The sequence below is a fragment of the Hylobates moloch genome, unplaced genomic scaffold (genome assembly GCF_009828535.3).
Source record: "Hylobates moloch isolate HMO894 unplaced genomic scaffold, HMol_V3 SCAFFOLD_8, whole genome shotgun sequence".
In the NCBI taxonomy this organism is placed as follows: domain Eukaryota; kingdom Metazoa; phylum Chordata; class Mammalia; order Primates; family Hylobatidae; genus Hylobates; species Hylobates moloch.
This window is the reverse complement of record NW_026652283.1, coordinates 96,502,449-96,525,493: the sequence shown is the minus strand read 5'-3', so window position 1 is coordinate 96,525,493 and position 23,045 is coordinate 96,502,449. Positions and strand designations below refer to the sequence as shown.

The window sequence follows — 23,045 nt, the reverse complement described above, 5'->3', positions numbered from 1 at the left end:
GGGTGGGGGCCTGAGTCATCAGGGCATGAAGCTGTCGTCGAAGGTTCCCGCTGAAGAAATAAGGGGATTGTCTTTGCTAATTCTTTGCTATCTCTTTATCTCATATTTCTTAATACTGTTTTCTTTTATACACCTAGTTTTGTCTATGATTAGGGTCCTGAGGTTATTTTTCCCTTGTGCCAGGCAGTTTTAAAATGCCTGATGCCTCTTCATTTTTGCCCCTTAAAACACCAGCCTTGGCCAGCTGAATGAAACCTGGGGCAGTGGCCAGGCCGTGGACCCAGTGGAGTCTGGGGATGGCGGGAATCACCTTGGTTAGCTGAGACTTGTGGTCACAGGAAAACCAGAAAGCTGAGCTTTCATGTGGTAGTGTCATGGAGCAGTGGAAACTTGTGGATTCCAGAGCCCTGCCAGAGACACATCCCTAAGCCCCTAAACCCCAATCCCTCACCCCTATTCAGTGAGTTCCCTGAAGCTCTGGGGGTCTAGGGTTGGAGAGAGGTTAAGATATTTAAATTTTTTCAAACACTCTTATTTTAGGAAATGGGAAAACATGGGATCCTGGCCCTGGGCAGTCAGGGGAGCCTTAAGCTGGGGGTACTAAGTGGACAGGGGACTTAAGGGCATGATAACTGCAACTGAATTTAAAAAGCTGTTATGTTGGAAAATAAGCCCCTCAGTTTGGATGGATAAGGTCAGAAGGAACCCAGTCTTATGGAACTACTACTTCTTGGTAGTTAAAGATCGTTTCATGGTGAAGGCAGAGCGAGTTCATTTACCTGCCTTAGATCAGAAACCCTGGCACTGCAGTTTCCCCTAGGACTAATTTTTAAACAGTGTGGTTAGAGGAAGGATCCTGCATAGGGCCTGGAGTTTTTTTTTTTTTCTTTTGAGACAGAGCCTTGCTCTGTTACCCAGGCTGGAATGTAATGGTGCTATCTGAGCTCACTGCAACCTCCGCCTCCCGGCTTCAAGCAATTCTCCTGCCTTAGCTTCCCCAGTAGCTGGGATTACAGGCGTGCGCCGCCACGTCCAGCTAATTTTTGTATTTTTAGTACAGATGGGGTTTTGCCATGTTGGCCAGGCTAGTCTCGAACTCCTGGCCTCAAGTGATCCACCCGTCTCAGCCTCCCAAAGTGCTGGGATTACAGGCGTGAGCCTGGCCTAGGGCCTGGAGTTCTAATCCTTATTTCTTAATTAAGCTGTGGCTGTTTTACCAAACAGGCCTCTTTCCCTTTTCACTTTTTTTGTCTGGTGGGGTAAGAGTTGGGTGCATTGGCTATGGATTCTTAACTTTTTTGTCAAGAACCCTTTTAAGAATCTGACTTGTGTACTTTCTCTCCAGAAAGAACTGCACACTCAAAATTTTGCACACTAATTGAGGGGTTGCCAGGCCCTGAGATTGTCACAAGTTGTGTGCACAAATTGAAGGTAGCTCCCATCTAGCTTCTAAGCTTGTGTGGCTCAAAGCATTCTTGGGGTATGTCTTCAGTGTCTTTCAAAGCAAGATAGTAATCTGTTAATTATGTATTGCCAAAAATGAAACAAAACCCCACGCATCTGATGGTTTCAGAATTTAGGCCCTGGCATGGAGGTTCGTTGTGGTGAAACCTTACAGTCTCCCTCCTTTCATGCCTTTTTTCCAAAGGCAGGTAATGGGACAGAAAGGTGTTGAGGCATCTGAGTTTAAAATACTAATCCTGTGGCAAATCTAGGGTTTTCTATAGGAGGATGTGGTGGTTAGCAGGTGAAGTTTGCATCGCTGATTGGGAATACAGATTTTTTTGGTGCAATTCTCTAAAAGCAAGCATTAGAGAGGGTGAAAAGCTAAGAGGAAATTGTTTCCCAAAGGATTTTCGCAAAAGGCATTTCCCTTCCCCCTCCTCTTGTGTTTGACCTATTTATGTACTTTCAGAGTGTTGATGTCATAGTATTTCAAAGGGATATTGTATGTCTTGACTGGTAACTGCTTTTAAATAGGCTCAAAATACTCCATCCTCCATTAATGATCGGCATGGCTCCCGCCAGGAATGGAAATTGTCAGATTGTCATAGAATGTTTTAGTCATCCTGATGACTGGAGTCATTCTCTCTCCTGCTTAATTCTGGACCTTCTTTTGCAACCACTGGAACATAATCAGCAAATAAAAATAACCTTTAAGGAAGACTAGCTTGTGTAGATGAATGTTCTTTGAATTTTAAGCTGAAATACCGAGTGCAGGATGGAGAGAACGCTGCTAAGCAGGATATCTTGACTGGCTTGTTAGTGAGGGTTTTGTAGGGGGACCATTCCCTGCCCCATCCGCCTGTTTCTCTTGTGGGATTAATCATTTCCTTTTGACCTTGTGCTCTGCCCCTAACATGTTGCATTGATCAGATCCCGAAATCTCAAGTCATTCTCCACCCCCACCACCCACCTCATTCTAATTAGACTTCCTGAGGTGCAGGTTGGGGAGGGGTTTAAATAGAAAAGGTGTTCTCTATCAAAATACACAAAATAAAAAACAAATTATTATTTTTCAAAACAAGCCTCTCCACTTTCCTGTTTTGTTTTCTTATGATTCTGTCAAGCTTTTTAGAAAGCTCCACTTTCTCACTGTGACTGTGGAAATGTTACTGGTTCAGCTTACACATTTTAAAGCCTTGTGTTTCTTGGGCCGTGGAGAAAAGTTTGTTCTTTTTGATAAGCCTTACATCTCAATTTCCTCCTCACACTTTTTAGAAAATTTCTTAAGTAGATGGTGAAATTTGAATTTCAGGCTACAATTAGTAAAAGAACTGAATACAGTTGGTAATATAGTGGAATACAATGACCAAATGGCCAAGCCAATAAGGAGGATAAGGAGGATGTGCAGAATTCACTGATTGGTATATTTCTCTCCTTAACTGAATCCACCCAGCTAAGTTCTTTGAAGACTTAGCATTGTCCTCCTCACCTTTGATTAATGAAAGTGAACTGGCAAACTGGAAACTTTGGTTTTTGTTTTTGTTTTTGTTTTTGAGACAGTCTTGCTCTGTCGCCCAGGCTGGAGATACAGTGGTGCGATCTCAGCTCACTTTCGCCTCCCAGGTTCAAGCGATTCTCCTGCCTCAGCCTCCCGAGTAGCTGGGATTGCAGGTGCCCACCACTACGCCTGGCTAATTGTTGTATTTTTAGTAGAGATGGGGCTTCACCATGTTGGCCAGGCTAGTCTCTAACTCCTAATCTCAGGTGGTCTGCCTGCCTTGGCCTCCCAAAGTGCTGAGTTTACAGGTTTGAGCCACCACGCCCTACCTGAACTGGCAACTTTGAAAGGGTTGGGGCAGTTCTACTCTGTGTTACATTAATCTTGGGAAACTTAATTATTTCAAACTTAAATTTCAGGGTGGCAAAACAGGTCTGAAGAATATCAAAATTGCAAAAGAGAGAAAGGAAAGCTGATGTTATCACATAGGCATAGCAACAGCTTTCTTTTGCGGGGTAGGCAGGAAAGGAATTTTCTGTTCACTTCCCACTTGGGAACAACTATTCAGGAGAGAGAAGTACCCGAAACCCTCTGGAGCGTGCCCGAGGGGTCCTGTGGGAACAAAGGCTCTGTATTGGACCTGCTGCCAGCTTGGACCAGGCTGTTTTATAGTCAATCCTCGGCCTTGGACCAAACTGGTCACAGATTCCCTGGGGGGTAGCCTTTTGGATTGTGGGGCCATGAATGAAATTGGGGACAGGGACAGTGTCACGGCCTAAACTGGAGCGCCGGAGGCACATCCTGGAGAAGGACATTGAGGGCTGTGTTCCTTTTCTCTGACCAGAGGGAGGGTGGGGGTCGGGAGGCGGAGGCAGATAAATAGGTTTCTCCAGCTTCTCCATATGTCCACTACTGGGATTATGCCTGAGGGTGTTGTGTAGAAATTTGAAGTATTGGGAAGCAAAACAGTGGTTCAGACAAATGCAGTGATAGGAGAGTGGGGCTCTCAGATGTGAGAACTTAGAAACGGACCCAAAGCAAGACGAATGTTTTGCCAGAGAGGTCTTCTTGTGCTAGGCTCATTTTAGGGACCTATGGGAAGTGCTATTAAAGTCAGGCTTGTTAAACCCAGCAGACATTTATTCTTGACCTGTAGGGGATAGGGAGCCATTGAAAGTTCTTGAGTTTGGAAGTAATGAAAAAAAGAAAGCAGTTGAATTTAGCAGTGGTTGATGGCACACAGGTAGAATTGCCTCTGCCTGAGGATTACAGAACTCTAACTGGGTAGAGGAAGGTTTATATTTGTATACTATCTTTTTTTAAAAAAAACTTTATCTGGTATTTATTTAGTATAAGCAATAATGAAACATGTAGCTTTGTCTTGGAAAATATTTTAGGAACATGAAGAGAATAGCAAAAGGTATTTGCAATTAAATTCTAAGTAGCTACGCAAACACACCCCAGTTTGGTGTGAATAAAAAGTATGAAATTTTGTTCTATGACATACAAACACATTACAGGGACCCCCTCACTATAGAGTTGGTTACCAAGGAATACTTGTACCCTTTTTTTTTTGAGCCGGAGTCTCGCTCTGTCGCCCAGGCTGGAGTGCAGTGGCGCAATCTCGGCTCACTGCAAGCTCCGCCTCCCGGGTTCACGCCATTCTCCTGCCTCAGCCTCTCCGAGTAGCTGGGACTACAGGTGCCTGCCACCACGCCCGGCTAATTTTTTGTATTTTTAGTAGAGACAGGGTTTCATCGTGGTCTCGATCACCTGACCTCATGATCCGCCCGCCTCAGCCTCCCAAAGTGCTGGGATTACAAGCGTGAGCCACCGCGCCCGGCACCCATTTTTTTTTTTTTTCACAAATAGTAACATGTATACATTACTCTGTTCTGTATTTTTTCCATAATAATGTATCTTGGAGATTATTTCTCTCTCTCTCTCTTTTTTTTTTTGAGACAGAGTCTCACTCTGTCACCCAGGCTGTACTGCAATGGCACGATATCAGCTCACTGCAACCTGTGCCTCCTGGGTTCAAGCAATTCTCCTGCCTCAGCCTCCCAAGTAGCTGGGATTACAGGTACATGCCACCACCCCCAGCTAATTTGTTTGTATTTGTAGTTGAGATAGGGTTTCACTGTGTTGGCCAGGATGGTCTCTATCTCCTGACGTCGTGATCTGCCCGCCTGAGCCTCCCAAAGTGCTGGGATTACAGGCGTGAGCCACCACGCCCTGCCAGAATATCTCATTCTTTTTTAATGGTTGCCCTGGAATCAATTTATTTAACCATTATTAACTAGTACTCTATTAATGGACATTTAGTTTGCTTCCAGTCTCATGTGGTGTTATAAATCACCTATTTTTAAGGAAGTGCTTCATTCCTGCCTGGATGAACATCTAAAGATTGTCTTGTAGCTTGTAAGTGATTTTACTAGAGAAGGGACACACCCTTTTTCCTGAGGAGAAATGGAAGTTAGAAGTTTGTGCTGAGATAGCCAGTGGTGAGTTTGTCTGGAGTTTGGTTTTGTCAAGTTTGTGGGAGGCCTGGTGCAGTGGCTCACGCCTGTGATCCCAGCACTTTGGGAGGCCAAGGCAGGCGGATCACTTGAGGTGAGGAGTTTAAGACCAGTCTGACCAACAGAGTGAAATCCCATCTCGACTAAAAATACAAAAATTAGCCGGGCATGGCATGTGCCTGTAGACCCAGCTACTCAGGAAGCTGAGGCAGGAGAATCGTTTGAACTCAAGAGGCGGAGGTTGCAGTGAGCTGAGACCACGCCATTGCACTCCAGCTTGGGTGACAGAGCGAGACTCCGTCTCAAAAAAAAAAAAAAAAGGGAAAGAAAAGTCTTAATGTTGGCCCCTTTGGGCAATCTTGGCTCACAGCAACCTCTGCCTCCTGGGTTCAAGTAATTCTCATGCCTGAGCCTCCCAGGTATCTGGAATGACAGGCATGTGCCACCATGCCTGGCTAATTTTTTAAATTTTTTTGTAGAGACTCAGAGGTCTCACTATATTGGCCAGGGTGGTCTCGAACTCCTTGACTCAAGTGATCTGCTCATCTCGGCTTCCCGAAGTGCTGGGATTACACACGTAAGCCACTGCGCGCCTGGCCTACATTCCCATTTTAATAGTTTTGTTCTCTAGCACATTCTCAAAGATAGTTATTTCTGGAGAGGCACCTCGTTCATGGACATATACATGGAAAGATGCTTCTGGACATTGCTTAGGCTGTTCAGGCTCTGAGAGGTTGTGACCAGCTCATGGAAACCTGAGTTTTCCTCTGGCTCTCTGTGGCTACCCATCTGACCAAGGCTCTGGAATGGAATCCATGAATGAGATTTTGATGGAATTAGCTGTGTGCAGAGCTGGGAAGGAACCTTAGTTTGAGTATCGTCTTCATTCCCTAGGCCTTACTGAAGGAGGAAACAAGGCATCATCTGGCTAAATCTTTCTAGCCCAACTCCAACTCCTCACAAAGCTGTTTTATGTTCTTTAATAGATGAGAATGGTGTTTTGATGATCATTTTCTGGCCACAGTTTGATGCTGGTGGGATACAGTGCTAACCACCCACTTAAATAGAGCTATTGCATAAGCTGTTATTTCCTTCCTTCTGTTTGTTCAAATGTGTATTGAGCATCCATGTGATGCTTGGAATGAAGCAGTGAACAAGACGGAAAAGTCAGTTCCAGCCTTCGTTGTACAGTGATCTCCCTTACCCACAGTCAGCCACAGTTGGAAAATAGGTGAGTGCAGCACACAGTATTTTGAGAGAGAGAGATACCACATTCATATAACACAGTATATTGTTACACAATATATTGTTATAATTGTTCTATTTTAATATTGGTGGTTGTTACTCTTCTTACTGTGCCTAATTTATAAATTACATTTTATCATAAGTATATACGTATAGTGAAAAGCATAGTACATATAGGGTTTGGTACTATCCGTGCTTTCAGGCATCCACTGGGGGTCTTGGACGTATCCCCCAAGGATAAGAGGGAACTACTGTACTTAAATTCAAATGAGCAGGTGGTGTATAAGTGACTAGATACACACTTTCAGGGATTGAAAAGGGCTATGAGGAACATTAAATCGGGTAAGGGGGTGGAAGTGAGGGGTACCAGTGTTGTGTTTAGTAGTGGGGAAAGGGTCTAGGGAGGTAGGTATGGGGCCACTGTGGGGTGGGGGAGGTCATGGCTTTCAGGCAGAGGGAATAGCAGGGAGTCTAGGATGGCCCGGCCAAACCCTGTGGGCACAGTGACCCCCAGGAGTGAAGTGGGGGAGCCTCCGGAGGGTTTTAAAGAGGGGTGTGGCATGATATGTCTCTGACCTGTCTGTGGCCCTCCTCTTTCGCTGCTACATGGGGAACACACTAGGGCAGGAGGGAGACTCAGATCCTCGGCCTGTTGGTTTTCTGGAAAGTATCTGGGAGAAGCAGTGTTCCCCAGAGGGACATGTCCCAGAATGAAGGTTCGTCTTCAGGGATGGTGGTTTTAGGGAGCACAGCAGGAGGGAAACCCTGGCTGAGAGAGAGGAGGAAGGATCTCAGACCCCAATAAAGCTGACATGTGGTTTGAGTGGTGAGGGAAGGGATGCCCTATGTGATACACAGGGCTAATGAGCTGCGTCTGTATTGTTTATAAAACAACCCACAGTTCAGAGGGACAGCATACAGGAGAGATGCCCCAAGATGGGTAGCTGGCCTCTCCCACAGGCACCATCTGAGCAGAGCCTGCATTGGAGTTCATTGTTGGTGCTGACTTAGGCAGGCAGAGCTAGAAGGTACCTAGTTTTCTCTAATAGTTTTATTATTATTATTATTATTATTTGCTTTTTGTTTGTTTGTTTGAGACGGAGTCGCCCAGGCTGGAGTGCAGTGGCACAGTCTCGGCTCAGTGCAAGCTCCGCCTCCTGGGTTCACACCATTCTCCTGCCTCAGCCTCCCGAGTAGCTGGGACTACAGGTGCCCTCCAACACGCCCGGCTAATTTTTTTGTATTTTTAGTAGAGACAGGGTTTCACTTTGTTAGCCAGGATGGTCTCTATCTCCTGACCTTGTGATCTGCCCACCTCGGCCTCCCAAATTGCTGGGATTACAGGCGTGAGCCACCGCACCCGGCCCTCTAATAGTTTTCTTTTCCTGGAATTTTCACCACTCCCCCTCACCGCCCCCGCCCCCCGTCCCCCCATCCCTACTTGCACTTTAAGACTTGACTTCTCCTCCTCCAGGAAGTTCTCTGAGATTACATCTCAGCTGGCCTTATTCAGTTGTCCCTTCTATTAGACTGATAGCACTTTGAGGGCAAGGACATCATAGTGCCAAGCATGAGGCAATAAGGAAATGTACTGGATGTTAAAAATAGGACCTCTGTTGGTGGAAGGTGAAAGGGGTGAAAGGCTGTTTTGACTGGACATGAATAAGAGTGGAGTCACTGGCCTCCTGCAGAGGAATTTGGGACATGTAGGGTCAGAGGTCATCATTCAGCGTGCTGTCTCCCAATCTTATTTATGAAATCTCTCAACGTTCTTTTCAATGAGCAAACAAAGTAACCTGGAGAACCCGGGGCAGGAGTGCCTTCTTGGCTCATTGTCAGTCCTGCCTTGCAAACACTGTGATTTAACTTGCCTTGCCACTTACCAGGCTGGAACCCTTACCGGCTCATGACCGCCCCTTTTTTTTTTTTTTTTTTTTTTTGGGAGAGGGAGTCTCACTCTGTCGCCCAGGCTGGAGTGCAGTGGCGCAATCTCAGCTCACTGCAAGCTCCGCCTCCCGGGTTCACGCCATTCTCCTGCCTCAGCCTCTCCCAGTAGCTGGGACTACAGGCGCCCGCCACTACGCCCGGCTAATTTTTTTGTATTTTTAGTAGAGACAGGGTTTCACCGTGGTCTCGATCTCCTGACCTTGTGAGCCACCGCGCCCGGCAACCGCGCCTTTTCTTTCTGTTGGAACTGCCATGGACATTTTTGGGTTTCATGTACTCTCTCTTAGGATGAATTCTCCACCACCACCCCGAGAGGAAATGTAGTATCCCCATTTATGGGTGAAAACAGCTCAGTGAGCCAGCTTATCCAAAATTGCTGGAGAAGGACCACTCGACATTTGAACCCAGGTTTTCTGACTCCACAACACAAGTTGGCCCAAGGTTGTGTCCTGGCCTCCTTCCACGTGGCTGGAACAATCGCTAACCTGTGGCCCCTCAAGGTCACCCAGCTGCCATGTACACACTTCTCTTCAGGAGCTTTCCTTGGGTCCCCTATTCCCTCTGTTTTACTTCGAATTCTTCCTCTGCACTTTGGCCAGGAATAGCGTGCTTCTTTTCTCAAGCTGTTCCTTTTAACTGGCAGATTTGTAAATCTTCCACCTCAGTCCTCCTAGGTCTATCCCATTCTCCCTGAGAAGCTGTTTCTGATTTACCTGCTTAGCTCAAGGGCATGCTACTGCATTGTCTCCTATGCAGTGGCTGAAGTTCTTGTTGGAGGCATTTTGTGCAAAATTTCTAGCCATTTTTAGCAATTTTTTTCTAACTGGCCTCATGTGCAATTCACCCTTGAACAATGTGGGGGGTTAGGGGCGCTGACCCCCTGTACAGTCAAATTTGTGTGTAGACTCCCCAAAAACTATATAGTATGCTGTTGATTAGAATTCTTACAGATAATATAAAGTCAATTAACACATGTATTATGTGCTGCTATATTCTTCAATAAAGTAAGCTAGAAAAAAATGTTACTAAGAAAATAATAATGGCCAGGTGCAGTGGCTCATGCCTGTAATCCCAGCACTTCGGGAGGCCAAAGCAGGCGGATCACTTGAGGTCAGGAGTTCAAGACCAGCCTGGCCAACATGGCGAAACTGTGTCTGTACTAAAAACACAAAAATTAGCCGGGCGTGGTAGTGGGTGTCTGTGATCTCAGCTACTCTGGAGGCTGAGGCATGAGAATCGCTTGAACCCAGGAGGCGGAGGCTGCAGCAAGCCAAGATCGCGCCACTGCACTCCAGCCTGGGTGATAGAGTGAGACTCAGTCTCGGGGTTGGGGGGAACACGAAAAGAAGAAGAAAATGTGTTTACTATTTAAGTGGAAGTAGATCATTATAAAGGTCTTCATCCTCCTTGTCTTCTTTTGAGTAGGCTGAGGAGGAAGAGAGAGAGGAAGGTTTAGTCTTGCCGTCTTAGGGGGGTGGCAGAGGTAGAAGAACATCCATGTATAAGTGGACCCTTGTGTTTCAAACCGGTGTTGTTCAAGGGTCAACTGTATTTTGGTTAATTCCTCATTTGTCTTACTGATCCTCTATAGCAGGGGTATATTTTCCAAATCAGGCCATGTGTTGAGAGTGAAAGCAGGTGCTGTTAACAGTTAAGCCTAGACATCGTGAGCAAACCTGCCCAGACTGACCATCAAACACCTCTGGGAATAGAAGCTTCTCAAGTTGTTTTTTCTTTCAAGGCTTTTAGCACAGTCTTAAATCCGATGTAAATAGTTTAAAAATTAGCAGTGAACACAGCACACTTGCCTATGAGGCCAGGATACTGTGGCTTCATAGTGTCTGGGTCTGAGTACAGACCAACTTTAAGAGCTGTCTCTAAAACAGATGGAGTTGGAGGCGCAGGAGGAAGTTCTGGGAGAGCCAGGAGGCCCAGCTGAACAGCCTGAGCCTCCCTGGCCACCTCTTCTTGGGGAAGAGTTTTAGATGTAGTGGGATGAGTATTGTGGAAAGACTAAGGAAAGCCACACAGGGTATCAGAACAATTTGGGGGAAGGACAGAGCCAAATATTTAGATTTCTTGTGCCGTGTGTTTCACCTTTTCCTGGCTCTAAGTGATAGACAAAGTAAGGGTGACTTTTTCAGGGCCAGATGGAGCAAGACAGGAATTTCAGGACCCAAGTAAAGACTAATTTGAGGGCTTAGAAAAGTTTCCTGAAAACTTCGATTATGTAACTCAAACCATCTGATTGTTTCACCAGCTAAGAGCTTGTGAATTTTCTTTTTCCCACCATAGCAGGTCTGGCTTCTCCCATCTTTGTGAAGTTTACCCTTCTGTATCTGATGGGGTGCATGGTCAGGCTCTGCCCCTCACCACTTTTATAGGGCAGAAGTGTGGGGGTTCTCCTGGCTTCGTGACCTGCTGAGTTTGGGCAGTGGGTGCCTGTTTCCTGTTTCACAAGTTCTGTTGAACAGCATGCTTGAGCATCCAACAAGCTTCATTTGTTGGAATGAGGTAGGATTTTTGATTAACATTCACACCTGAGACTTGAAATTATTTTTCATTACCATTATTTGCTAAAAGAGGAAAAACATGATGAGTGGTACCGCGATTTTAGGGTTTTCTTTTTTCTTCTGGAGACAGTGTCTCGCCCTGTTGGCTGGGTGGAGTGCAGTGGTGTGATGTCGGCTCACTGCAACCTTTGTCTCCTGGGTTCAAACGATTCTCCTGCCTCAGCCTCCCAAGAAGCTGGGATTACAGGCACACATCAACATGCTTGGCTAATTGTGTTTTTTTAGTAGAGATGGGGTTTCACCATTGGCCAGGCTGGTCTTTTTTTTTTTTTTTTAGTTTTTTTTTTTTGGCACACAAAACAATAAACATTTTCTAAAAATACATATAAACAAAAAGATGCATATCAAACATATTAGGAAGGTTACACATGGGAAGATGGGGAATAGAAATGGGGGGTGGGAATTAAAGAAAATAAATGAGAGAGGGACTTTGTATGGATCAATGATAATAACTCAATCCTCTATTTGACCAAAAAGAAGGAGAAGGAAGAGGAAGAAAAAGAAAGTGGGATAAAGGATCAGAAAGGGAGGAAAATAGAAAAAATTAGAGTATGACTCCAGGGTAGACCTGTTTTGTTGTTGCGGGGTTGGTTGGTTGGTTTGTCTGTTGCGTTTTTCATATGTTTCGCCATGTTGGCCAGGCTGGTCTCGAACTCCCAGCCTCAAGTGATCAACCCGCCTCGGCCTCCCAGAGTACTGGGACTACAGGCGTGAGCCACCACGTCCAGCCCCCACATTGCTTCTGGCCTCTGTGGTAGACCTCCCAGACGGGGCAGCTGGGCAGAGGCGCTCCTCACTTCTTCCCAGACGGGGCGGCCGGGCAGAGGCGCTCCTCACTTCTTCCCAGACAGGGCGGCCGAGCAGAGGCGCTTCTCACTTCCCAGATGGGGCGGCCGGGCTGGTCTTGAACTCCTGACCTCAGGTGATCTGCCTGCCTTGGCCTGCCAAAGTGTTGAGATTACAGGCATGAGCCACTGTGCCTGGCCAACTTTGGGGTTCTGAAGACGGGTTTGATTCTAGTGGTTTTGCATATAGTGTCCCCAAATGTTGGTCTTTTTTCTGATTGTATCTTATTACCATTTAGTTGACATTTCCCTGCCTGGAATGCTGCTGGCCTGGGTGCCTGGGTTCCCTGGCTTTCCAGGGGTCATTTCACTTGGTCTTTGCTTACATCCTGCTGTAATGACTGCTTCTTTGGAGTGGAGTGTGCACACTGGTGGGAAGAGGGTTGGGGGGAAGCCAAGGGACTGGGACTTTATTTCTGTCCTTAGTGAAGCCCAGTAACATGGTTGCTGGTTTGGCAGCTGAATTGATCTTTTTGCAGTGGGTGGGTTTATCCCCGTGTGATTCCTGCACGGGCTGGGCCCTTCTTCCTCAGGTCACACCACCTAAGGAATCCAGCTTTCCTGCCACCCAGTTCTGTTCCTGTTGGGCCAGTTTCTTCTGGTTTGCCTGGGCCCTTAGGCCCACCCTTTGTTGTGCTTTCTCTTCCTCTTCCTCTTCCTCTTCTTCCTCTTCCTTTCTCTTTCTCTTTCTCTCTTTCTCTTTCTTTCTCTCTTTCTCCCTCCCCTCTCCTCTCCTGTTCTCTCCTCCCCTCTTCTCTCCTGTTCTCTCCTCCCCTCTTCTCTCCCCTTCCCTCTCCTTTCTTCTCCTCCCCTCCCCTCCCCTCTCTGATGGAGTTTCACTCTTGTCACTCAGGCTGGAGTGCAATGGTACGATCTCGGCTCACTGCACCCTCCACTTACCAGGTTCAAGTGATTCTCCTGCCTCAGCCTCCCAAGTAGTTGGGATTACAGGTGCCTGCCACCACGCCCAGCTATATTTTGTATTTTTAGTAGATACAGGGTTCTTTGTGGCCAGGCTGGTCTCGAACTCCTGACCGCAGACGATCCACCTGCCTCAGACTCCCAAAGTGCTGGGATTACAGGCGCGAGCTACCGCATCGGACCCCTCACACTTTTCTTTAAAAAGGCCTTTAAGGCCGGGCGTGGTTGCTCACGCTTGTAATCCCAGCACTTTGGGAGGCGGAGTCGGGCGGATCACGATCACGAGGTCAGGAGATCGAGACCACGGTGAAACCCCGTCTCTACTAAAAATACAAAAAAATTAGCCGGCCGTAGTGGTGGGCGCCTGTAGTCCCAGCTACTCGCCTGTAGTCCCAGCTACTCGGAGAGGCTAAGGCAGGAGAATGGCGTGAACCCGGGAGGCGGAGCTTGCAGTGAGCTGAGTTGCGCCACTGCACTCCAGCCTGGGCGACAGAGCGAGACTCCGTCTCCCAAAAAAAAAAGGCCTTTAAATTTGAGGTATTTTGCCTTTTATGCCTCATTTCAGTTGCCCTAGTCTCCTCATTGCTCCACTCAGGACCCTCTAGATTATTGATGGTTGGTAAGAGAAGATCACCATTGCTCTCTACAGTTTGGAGTTTCTCTTGGGGAGGTAGGAGGACTCTTAACCTGCCCAGTAACTGCCTAGATCACAGCCGTGGGGCCCACCTTCCTCAGGTTGCTCCCCTGTGTGGGGGACAGACAGGTAGCTTCCATCTCAGAAGCTCCTAAAGCAGGCTGCCTGGCCTGGCCTGGGCTCTGTGTGGCTGGCCTGTTGCCCCTTTGACATTTGTAGAGGTGTCTGCAGGGTAGGTTTCCTGCTTTTGGAGTAAAGGCTACAAACACTAACTTGAAAAGGGTTTTTAAAAATAAATCGTGGGGCCGGGCGCGGTGGCTCATGCCTGTAATGCCAGCACTTTGGGAGGCCGAGGCAGGCGGATCGCTTGAGTGCAAGATTTTGAGACCAGCCTGGCCAACATGCTGAAACCCCATCTCTACTAAAAATTCAAAAATCAGCCAGTTGTTGTGGCACGTGCCTGTAGTCCCAGCTGCTCTGGAGGCTAAGGCAGGAGAATCGCTTGAACCTGGGAGGCAGAGGTTGCAGTGAGTTGAGATGGTGTCATTGCACTCCAGCCAGAGCAAGACTGTCTAAATAAAATAAAATAAAAAAAAATCTTTTTTTTTTTTTTGGGGATGGAGTCTCACTCTGTTGCCCAGGCTAGAGTGCGGTGGCACGATTTCAGCTCACTGCAACCTCCGCCTCCAGGTTCAAGCAATTCTCCTGCCTCAGCCTCCTGAGTAGCTGGGATTACAGGCATGCTTCACCACGTTGGCCAGGCTGGTCTCGAACTCCTGGCCTCACGTGATCCACCCACCTTGGCCTTCCAAAGTGCTGGGATGACAGGCATGAACCACCGTGCCCAGCCAATAAATAAATAAATTGTTGGCCAGGTGCGGTGGCTCACGCCTGTAATCCAAACACTTTGGCAGGCCAAGGTGGGAGGAACGCTGCGGAGTTCAAGACCAGCCTGGGCAACAATATGAGTTCCTGTCTCTACAAAAAAAATAAAAATCATTTTCTTTACAAGACTAAGTGTCCCCCTTTCCCCTGCTTTTGCACTGAAGATGTTTGCTCTGCTCTCGCTCATTTTGCCTTTTACTTACAGAGAAAGATGTCAAGAAAGGCTCTGGTAATTGCTGGAATGTCGGGGGGAAGATGAGGTACTGGGAGAGTGTGTCTGGCTTCTCTCTTTAATACTCTCCTTGACAGGTGCAGTTTTGGGGAATGCCATAGAAGAGCCCAGACTTGGGACTTGGAGACAAATCTCCGTAATTCACAGACACACCCCAGCACCCACTCCTCCACACCCCCACACCCCACCTGAGCCTCGGCAATCCCAGTGCAGCACGGGTACTTCTTGGCATTCAGAGAATTCACAGAGGCCACATACGTGCTATCCACTGCTTCCCAGGATTGGTCACTTCCCAATTTAAAATAATTACTGCCTGTGAACAACTCTGCATTAAAACAAAATTTCTATAGTAATATCTTAACTGCTTGATTTTTTTGGGGGGGGGTGGCGGGTGGGAGGCATTGCCTAGAAAGCTAACCGGCTCTAAGCCTTATCAACCAATAGGACAGTGTAACCTTGATTCACTAACCCTAATCAAGACAGAAGGCAACTAAATAATGCAGGGGACAAGGACACAAGATGATGGAACTTGCAGAGAGGAGGGAAATGTTTGGTTGTGTTAAAGGTAGAAAACATGACTAGTAATATTTACTAACAGTTTTTATTACTAGTGTATTCTCATCTGAGTCTGTATTTCTGCTTCTCTTCTCAGGACAGTTTTACCCAGGTGATGAGTGCTTTCCCTTGCTTTAAAAAAATTCGCTTTTCTACACCATCTCAGCCACATGGGCGATTGAAACCTACTTGGCTTCTTTAGGAACTGAAAAGGTTTCAGGTGTACACTGTTGCCCGCTGTTTAAGAGGCGAGGACTGAGTTACATGGCCACCTACAGAGTCTGACTGTTTTTTAAATGTCAGCCCCAAAGTACCACTGACTCTTGTCCATAGCACAACAGATTAAAACCGTGCCTTGCTTTTGCAACCTTGGAGGCAGCCGGAAAACTTGTATGTCTACATCCAAATCTGTCTTTTCGTGTCCAGTTTAAAAATATATAATTTACATGGGCAGTGATCTCAGTGTTGGAACAAATCTCTTTTATTTGCTGCTGGAAGCTGCATGGGCCACTCATTAATACATCAGAGGTCAGATGCATGCCGGGGCAGCAGCTGGGACACTAATGATTTCATATGGCTTTGTATGACCGCTGGCCGCCTGTGGTGCTGTAAATCGGGACTCAAGGTTCTAATTTTTTCAAAACCTCCAGGGAGGTTGCCTCTTGCGAGATAGAGCTTAAGATAATATTTATAGTAGAGGGCAGAGGAAAAATAATACCTAATGGGAACGTTGTGGAAAGAATGGTAGCAACCTATTAGAAGTAAATTATGTGGGGCCATTGGAGTTAACTCATTTATGGGCTCCATGAGTATTTTATTAGGTCCTTAGCTATGAAGAGTACTGCGCTGTGGCCAGGCTCCAAGCATCACCCCCTCAACACTTAGGTTGTCAGTGGAAGGATTCTCCCCTCACTTTTGGGAAGGAGGAGTATAATTGAACCTTTTTTTTTTTTTTTTTTTTTGAGCAGGTCTTGCTGTGTCTGGCTTGTACCAGGCTGACAGGCTGAGTGCAGTGGTGCATACATGGCTCACAGCAGCCTCGAACTCTTGGGCTCATCAAGCCATCCTTCTGCCTCAGCTGTGACTATAGGCATGCCCCACCATGCTTGGCTAATTTTTAATTTTTTTGTAGAGACAGGGTCTTTCTTTGTTGGCCGGGCTAAGTGTACATTTTGATTTTTGATGATTTATATATACCTGTGTAATCAATCCTCCCATCAAGATACAGATTTTCCCTCATTCCAGAAGGATTCCCTTGGGATCCCTCTAGTTCACCCTTGTTCTCACCTGCAACTACTGTTGTTTTCTTCGTTGAGTTTTATCTTCATATATTAATAAATGGAGTTATGCAATATATTCTCTTGATTTTGGCTTTTTCGCCAGTCTTAGTGTCTTTAAGCTTCTTGTATGTAGGTTTATTTATTTATTTATTTGTTTGTTTGTTTGTTTTTGTTTTTTTGAGACGGAGTCTCCCTCTGTCACCCAGGTTGGAGTGCAGCGGTGAGATCTTGGCTCACTGCAGCCTCTGCCTCCCGGGTTCAAGCAATTCTCCTACCTCAGCTTCCTGAGTAGCTGGAACCACAGGTGCCCACCACCAGGCCTGGCTAGCTTGTATTTTTAGTAGAGGTGGGGTTTTACTATGTTGGCCAGGCTGGTCTCAAACTCCTGACTAAAAATGATCCACCTGCCTCGGCCTCTTAAAGTGCTGGGATTACAGGCATGAGCCACCACGCCTGAACTTCTTCTGTGTAGTTACTGACAAACATCTTATTGTGTGTATGTACCACGTATGTTGTGGATACAACATACATTGATGTGGAAGTTTTGTTTTTACTTTTAAACATCCAAGACCAATTGATTGAGGCAGGGTTTCTGTTGCCCAGGCTGGAGTGCAGTGGAATGATCATAACTTGCCGTAACTTTGATGTAACTTTGAACTCCTTGGGCTCAAGCCATCCTCCCACCTCAGCCTTCTGAGTAGCTATCAAGTTTTATTTAAGTAAACATATTTATTTATTCAAAACTATGTTTAGGAGGCAGTAATCCAAAACACAACTCTGGCATTTTCCAAGCTGTCACTGAGTATTGTGTAGTGTAACTCGGATCTGTTAGAGGACACCCCAAGCACAGGTGTGGCACTCTCAGGAAGATGCCCTTTTATTGCAGAGCCTTCAGGAAATGTATGAGAGACTGAAGGTGGTGGGCTGGTGGGCCATGAGTTTGCCTCAAGCTGTGTGGGGTGGGTGAAGATAACAAGGTGCCAGCCCAAAAAGCAGATTCTGATCTGGGAGTCAAGTAAGTCCAAAGGGCCTAGGGAGCTGGTGCCCGCTGGGTTCGCCAGAGGCAGAGTGTGGAGGACTGTGTTGTTTATTCGAGATCCCCTGCTTTGAAAGGCAGGATGCAGGATGTCAACAGGGTCCTGACACCCCAGTGCCCCCAGGGACAGAGCACGAGTGTCTGCCATCTGCCCTCAGGGCTCAGGCTCAGGTCCGGTGTAGGGTGGATAGTCTGGGTAAAGGAAATGGCAGGCATAGCTACATTCCCCAGTACGCATCCCTCTTCCCCCACTTGGCGTGTGTGTTGTCCCACAGAGTTGGTATTTTGCAACATCATGATTATACTTTTAAAAAATAAGTGGTTTTTTTTTTGTTTTTGTGAGTGTGTATGTGTGTCTTCACAAAGGCTTGGAGAAGTGCTAATTTTAGGTCAACATGGGGGGTGCCTGTCATTTTCCCTGCCAGAATCCCCTCGTCTCCTTTTACCTCGACCTCTGCCCCTTATGGTTCACCTGGAGGATTGCTCCTGCCCTGTAAAACTCACTGTAGCAGGGCCGGGCGCGGTGGCTCACGCCTGTAATCCCAGCACTTTGGGAGGCTGAGGCAGTCGGATCATGAGGTCAGGAGATTAAGACCATCCTGGCTAACATGATGAAACCCCGTCTCTACTAAAAATACAGAAAGTTAGCTGGATGTGGTGGCACGCACCTGTAGTCCCAGCTACTCAGGAGGCTGCGGCAGGAGAATCGCTTGAACTCAGGAGTTGGAGGTTGCTGTTAGCTGGAGATCACACCACTGCAGTCCAGCCTAGGGGACAGAGCAAGATTCCGTCTCAAAAAAACAAAAAACAAACAAAGAAAACAAACCAAAAAACCCACTGCTGCAGCCTGCGGAGGGTCAGAATCACAGAAAACTACATACACGAGTTACACCACCCTTTCTCAGGCCACACTGATGGCTGTGTGCTCGGGGTTAGGCGGCAGCAAGAGACATATTCATGAAACTACTTTGTCTGACTCTGCCAAAACTGGTTGAAGGCATTTGCTGTGCTGCCCAGGGCATTGTTCTTATCTGGGTTTTCATCTTCCTTAAGAGAGTCATTGCTGGGGGAAAATGATTTTCTTCCAGGATGAACTCATTTTCACACTTTTAATAGTTCTGATAGTTCCTGTGAGCCAAAAATGAGGCTGTTTCTCTTTTTATCAAGTCAGCAAGTAAGCTCAGCCAAATTCCAGCATTCAACTCTGTAAACAGAATTTAGTCACTTTCATTATCTGGACCTTTTAATTTGCTTTATTTTATTTATTTATTTTTTTAAAGACAGAGTCTGACTTGTTCTATCACCCAGGCTAGAGGCATTGGAGATTTTGGCTCACTGCAACCTCTGCCTCCTGGGCTCAAGCGATTCTCCTGCCTCAGCCTCCTGAGTAGTTGAGATTACTGATGCCTGTCACCACGCCTGGCTAATTTTTGTATATTTAGAGGAGATGGGTTTTGCCATGTTGGCCAGGCTGGTCTCAAACTCCTGACCTCCAGTAATCTGCCTGCCTCAGCCTCCCAAAGTGCTGGGATTACGGGAGTGAGCCACCATGTACAACATGACTTACTTTTAAAACATGATGCTTCCAGGAATTTTTTTTTTTTTTTTTTTGAGATGGATTACAGGCATGCGCCCGTACTAGGATTACAGGCATGAACCACCACACCAGGCCTTTTTGTTTGTTTGTTTGTTCTCTTTTGAGATGGAGTCTTGCTCTGTCTCCTGGGCTGGAGTGCAGTGGCATGATCTCTCCTCACTGCAACCTGTGCCTCCTGGGTTCAATCTGTTCCGCCTCAGCCTCCCGAGTAGCTAGGATTACAGGCGCCTGCCACCACACTAATTTTTGTGTTTTTAGTAGAGGCAGGGTTTCACCTTGTTGGCCAGGCTAGTGAACAAGTGATCCGCCCTCTTCGGCCTCCCAAAGTTCTGGGATTACAGGCGTGAGCCACCACGCCTGGTCAGTGCTTTGTGTTTTGTGTATGTTATTAGTAAGAGCTGTGGGTTCAGGAGAAACACCTAGGCATGGTGGTGTGCTGCTGGAGTATGTTGAGGCTCTGAGACTTTGGACAGAGCCGTGTTGATGGAAAATAATTCAGGGACTTGTGAAGCTGGACCACTTCACCAAGGGCCTGTGTGATTGTGGGGCCTGGTCCCACAAGCAGGGGAGCAGGTGATAGAAGGAACCTACGCAGTGTTTTGGAAGCCTTGTAGAATGCGGCATTGGGGGAGCAGGGGCTTGCTAGGTGTGGTTGGTTGGCTGCTGTTGGGGAGGAGTAATGGCAACTTTTGGGGGAGCAGCAGTCGGTGGTAGTGAAGAATTTTTAAAGAAAATTAGGAAGGGAGCATGGTGTGGTTTTTGGAGTCACATAAAATCTTTAAGTGAACAAGTGCTAACAGATGACATTTTATGATTGTCAAACTACACCTCTCCCTGGGCACCAGCAGTTGCGATGAGTTCAGATGCAGAGATAACGGCATCCCTCTCTGATTTCAAGTTTTCCTTTCAAATTGCCTTGTCCATGGAGCCCAAACATTTAAATTTGAGATGAGTAGATGCTTCTGACCCCACTTTAGGTTGTTCTTGGACACTCCCACTTTCCCTACCATCTCCCCACCCCCCTCCCCTCCTTTTTTTAGATCTTCACGTGTTATATTGCTTATTTAGCCTGGGAATGAATCTTGTTCAGCCAGACAATATTACATGTGTACATTTAATACTTTGCATTTACATAATACATATAATAGGACTGCAAAGTAATATTATTTTTTGCAGTGAAATACATAAATATTTACTAAATGACATAGGTAAAAATGATTGATCATTTTCACACCAGTTCCAGTTTTTCAAATTATTTTATTGACAAAAATTTGTGTGTGTGTGTGTGTGTATATATATATATATATATATATACATATTTTTGAGACAGGGTCTCGGGCTCTGCGGCCTAGGTTGGAGTGCAGCCATGTGATCATGGCTCACTATAGCCTTTATCTCCTGTGCTCAAGTGATCTTTTGTCTTGGCCTCCCAAAGTGCTGGTATTACAGACCTAAACCAGCATCTCCAGCCAAAATCTTACATATTTATTGTGTACAACATGTTTTGAAGTCCGTATACATTGTAGAGTGTGTATATTGAGCTAATTAACATGCATTGCCTCACATACTTATTTTTTTTGTGGTGAGAATACATAAAAATGTACTCTGATTGTCAAAAATACTGTAATAACTATGGTACCTTGTTGTACATCAGTTTTGCTGCCAAATAGTATATGGAAAAACTTGTTTTCCAGAACATAGTTTTGGATGTTGGAGTTGCAGAAAGGGGATTGTGGGCCTCGGGGTGTGTGTGTGTGTGTGTGTGTGTGTGTGTGTTTGTGTGTTTGTGTGTTTGTGTGTTTTAATTCCTAACACCCCTCTTTTTATTGCCTGAGATTCCTTCAATTTCTAGAGATACCATGAAGCAGCCCCGCTTAGTCTATTTAACAGACGCACTGAGACTGCCAGAACGCAACACAACAAGACTTTTTCTTTCCTTGGACTGCTCCTCTTTCTAGGCCCCTTTTCAATGTTGGCAGCCATCAAAGCCTTCCGCCCAGGCAGAAGTAGATCTTAACTCCAGTCCCAACTGTGAACTGTGTCCATACTGACTGCCTCTCCTGGCATCCCCTGCTGGCCTTTTGTTTTTGGTTGTGTTGAGAAAAGAAACTGGTACTTTGCCCTTCACATGGGTGAAGGTCGACCTGACTGAAAAGAATTCGGGAATTCTTACTATCCAAGCTTGCAAGTAGATTTCCCCCAATAACCATTATGTCAAGTGATGTAACAACTGAATATATTACCAAATTGAGAACTAGGGATTCGGTAAAGAACAAGGATGTTAACTGTGGCATTGCTTGTGATTTTTCAAAAATCAGGAAACAGTTTTACAATTTTATTAGCATATACTCATTAAGTTGTGGTACTTTCATATAGCAACATACCATGCAGCCATTCGGAAGGCTAGGCATCTCTGCATGGAGTGACCCAGAACATTCTCCAAGTTAATATAGTTAAGAGAAACTTTGTTTTGTCTTAAAGAATTAAGTTATGCCTAGAATAAAGCTTTTTTTTTTCATGGTTAAAGTGGAGACAATTGAGTGAGACATTAGGGATATTTTTAAAAAAACTATTTGCTTGTATTACTTGCTGCATTTGAACAAATACTTGTTACCTAGCCAAATAAAAAATGTTTTGGAAATACTCCCTCCCCATACTCCCACCAAAGAAAGGATAGTTTGTCTGCAGCGGGGCTCTGTTGTCTTGAACTGGTGAGGACTGTGCCTGAACTGGGTCTCTATCCTTTCTTCTATTTTTCCAGGCCATAGTTGTGGGGGCAGCACGTGGCCAGAGCCACAGGAGAGGCTTCTGCTGAGGGTTTGGGCTGCAGGTTTGAGCACAAGCACTCAGTCTATCTCAGTCAAGTAAAGCTTTGTTTTAATATTACTTAATAGACTTGTTTCATGGCTAGACTTTACCCCCTTGAACTTGGCTTACCATTTTTAAAACAAATCCTGTGTTGTCCCACATGGGAACCTGCAGAGTAGCACACACAGGTAAGGCTTCATCTGGGCCTCATTTGCTTCTGGAACCGGTTGTTGCCTCCACTTTACTTCTGTAGTGGGAAACTCAGAAACCCTCTTGGGTGGGTGGAGATCTAGCCAGGTGTCACGGTTCAGCCTTGGTTTGTGGGAGGCCAAGTAAATGTCCTCAGTCATTTTAAGGGATATCAAACTTAATCTTTAAAAAGTTTACAGCAGTTTATATATTTTAGTTGAGACATTTCGATGAACTTAAATGGCGATCTGGGCCTTCCTCTATCCTTTCAGCTTACATTCTTCACTGATAGGGGTAGTTGTGTTTTAAACCTGAAACTCATTCTTCAGATGTGCAGGGCTCCAACAGAAGTCCCTTGGTGTGTGTGTTCCTTGTTGGGCCACAGATAGTGTAAAATCTAGATTCCAGAAGCCTGGGTGCATGTGCATTTGCATGTGCACACGTGCGCACACACATGTTCATTAACAAAGCATTTTATTTAAACACTGGCTAAGGTACAAAAGTGCCTACTTTGTATTTTTATTTATTTTTCCTTTAACCTCCCTCCCCCATCATCATCCCCCGCCTAGTCCGCCGCCCGTTCCTTTCCTGCTGGGCTCACATTCCTAGGTCTTTGTCTCTGCCTGGTATTTTAGAAATTTTGGGAGAGGAAGGCAATGGGTGGGACGTTCTGGAAGCTGGGGGCAGGGAAGAGGGTGGTCACTTGCAGGGTCAGAGGTCAAGCCTCCTCCATTTAGCTGGGGCAGCCGGATTGTCGCCAGGCCTGAGGGGGCGTGTCTGTGCATCTGCCCGGGAAGCCCCAAACAGGCCCTGGAATTCCTGCTGCTAGACGACC

At 46.2% G+C, this 23,045-nt stretch overlaps 1 protein-coding gene across 2 annotated transcripts in view; it reads left to right on the top strand.

The window, feature by feature from the left end:
- The window catches only part of TRIM71 (tripartite motif containing 71), an 83,295-nt gene that overhangs the window by 31,530 nt on the left and 28,720 nt on the right, over nucleotides 1-23,045 (top strand). The window lies entirely within an intron of this gene.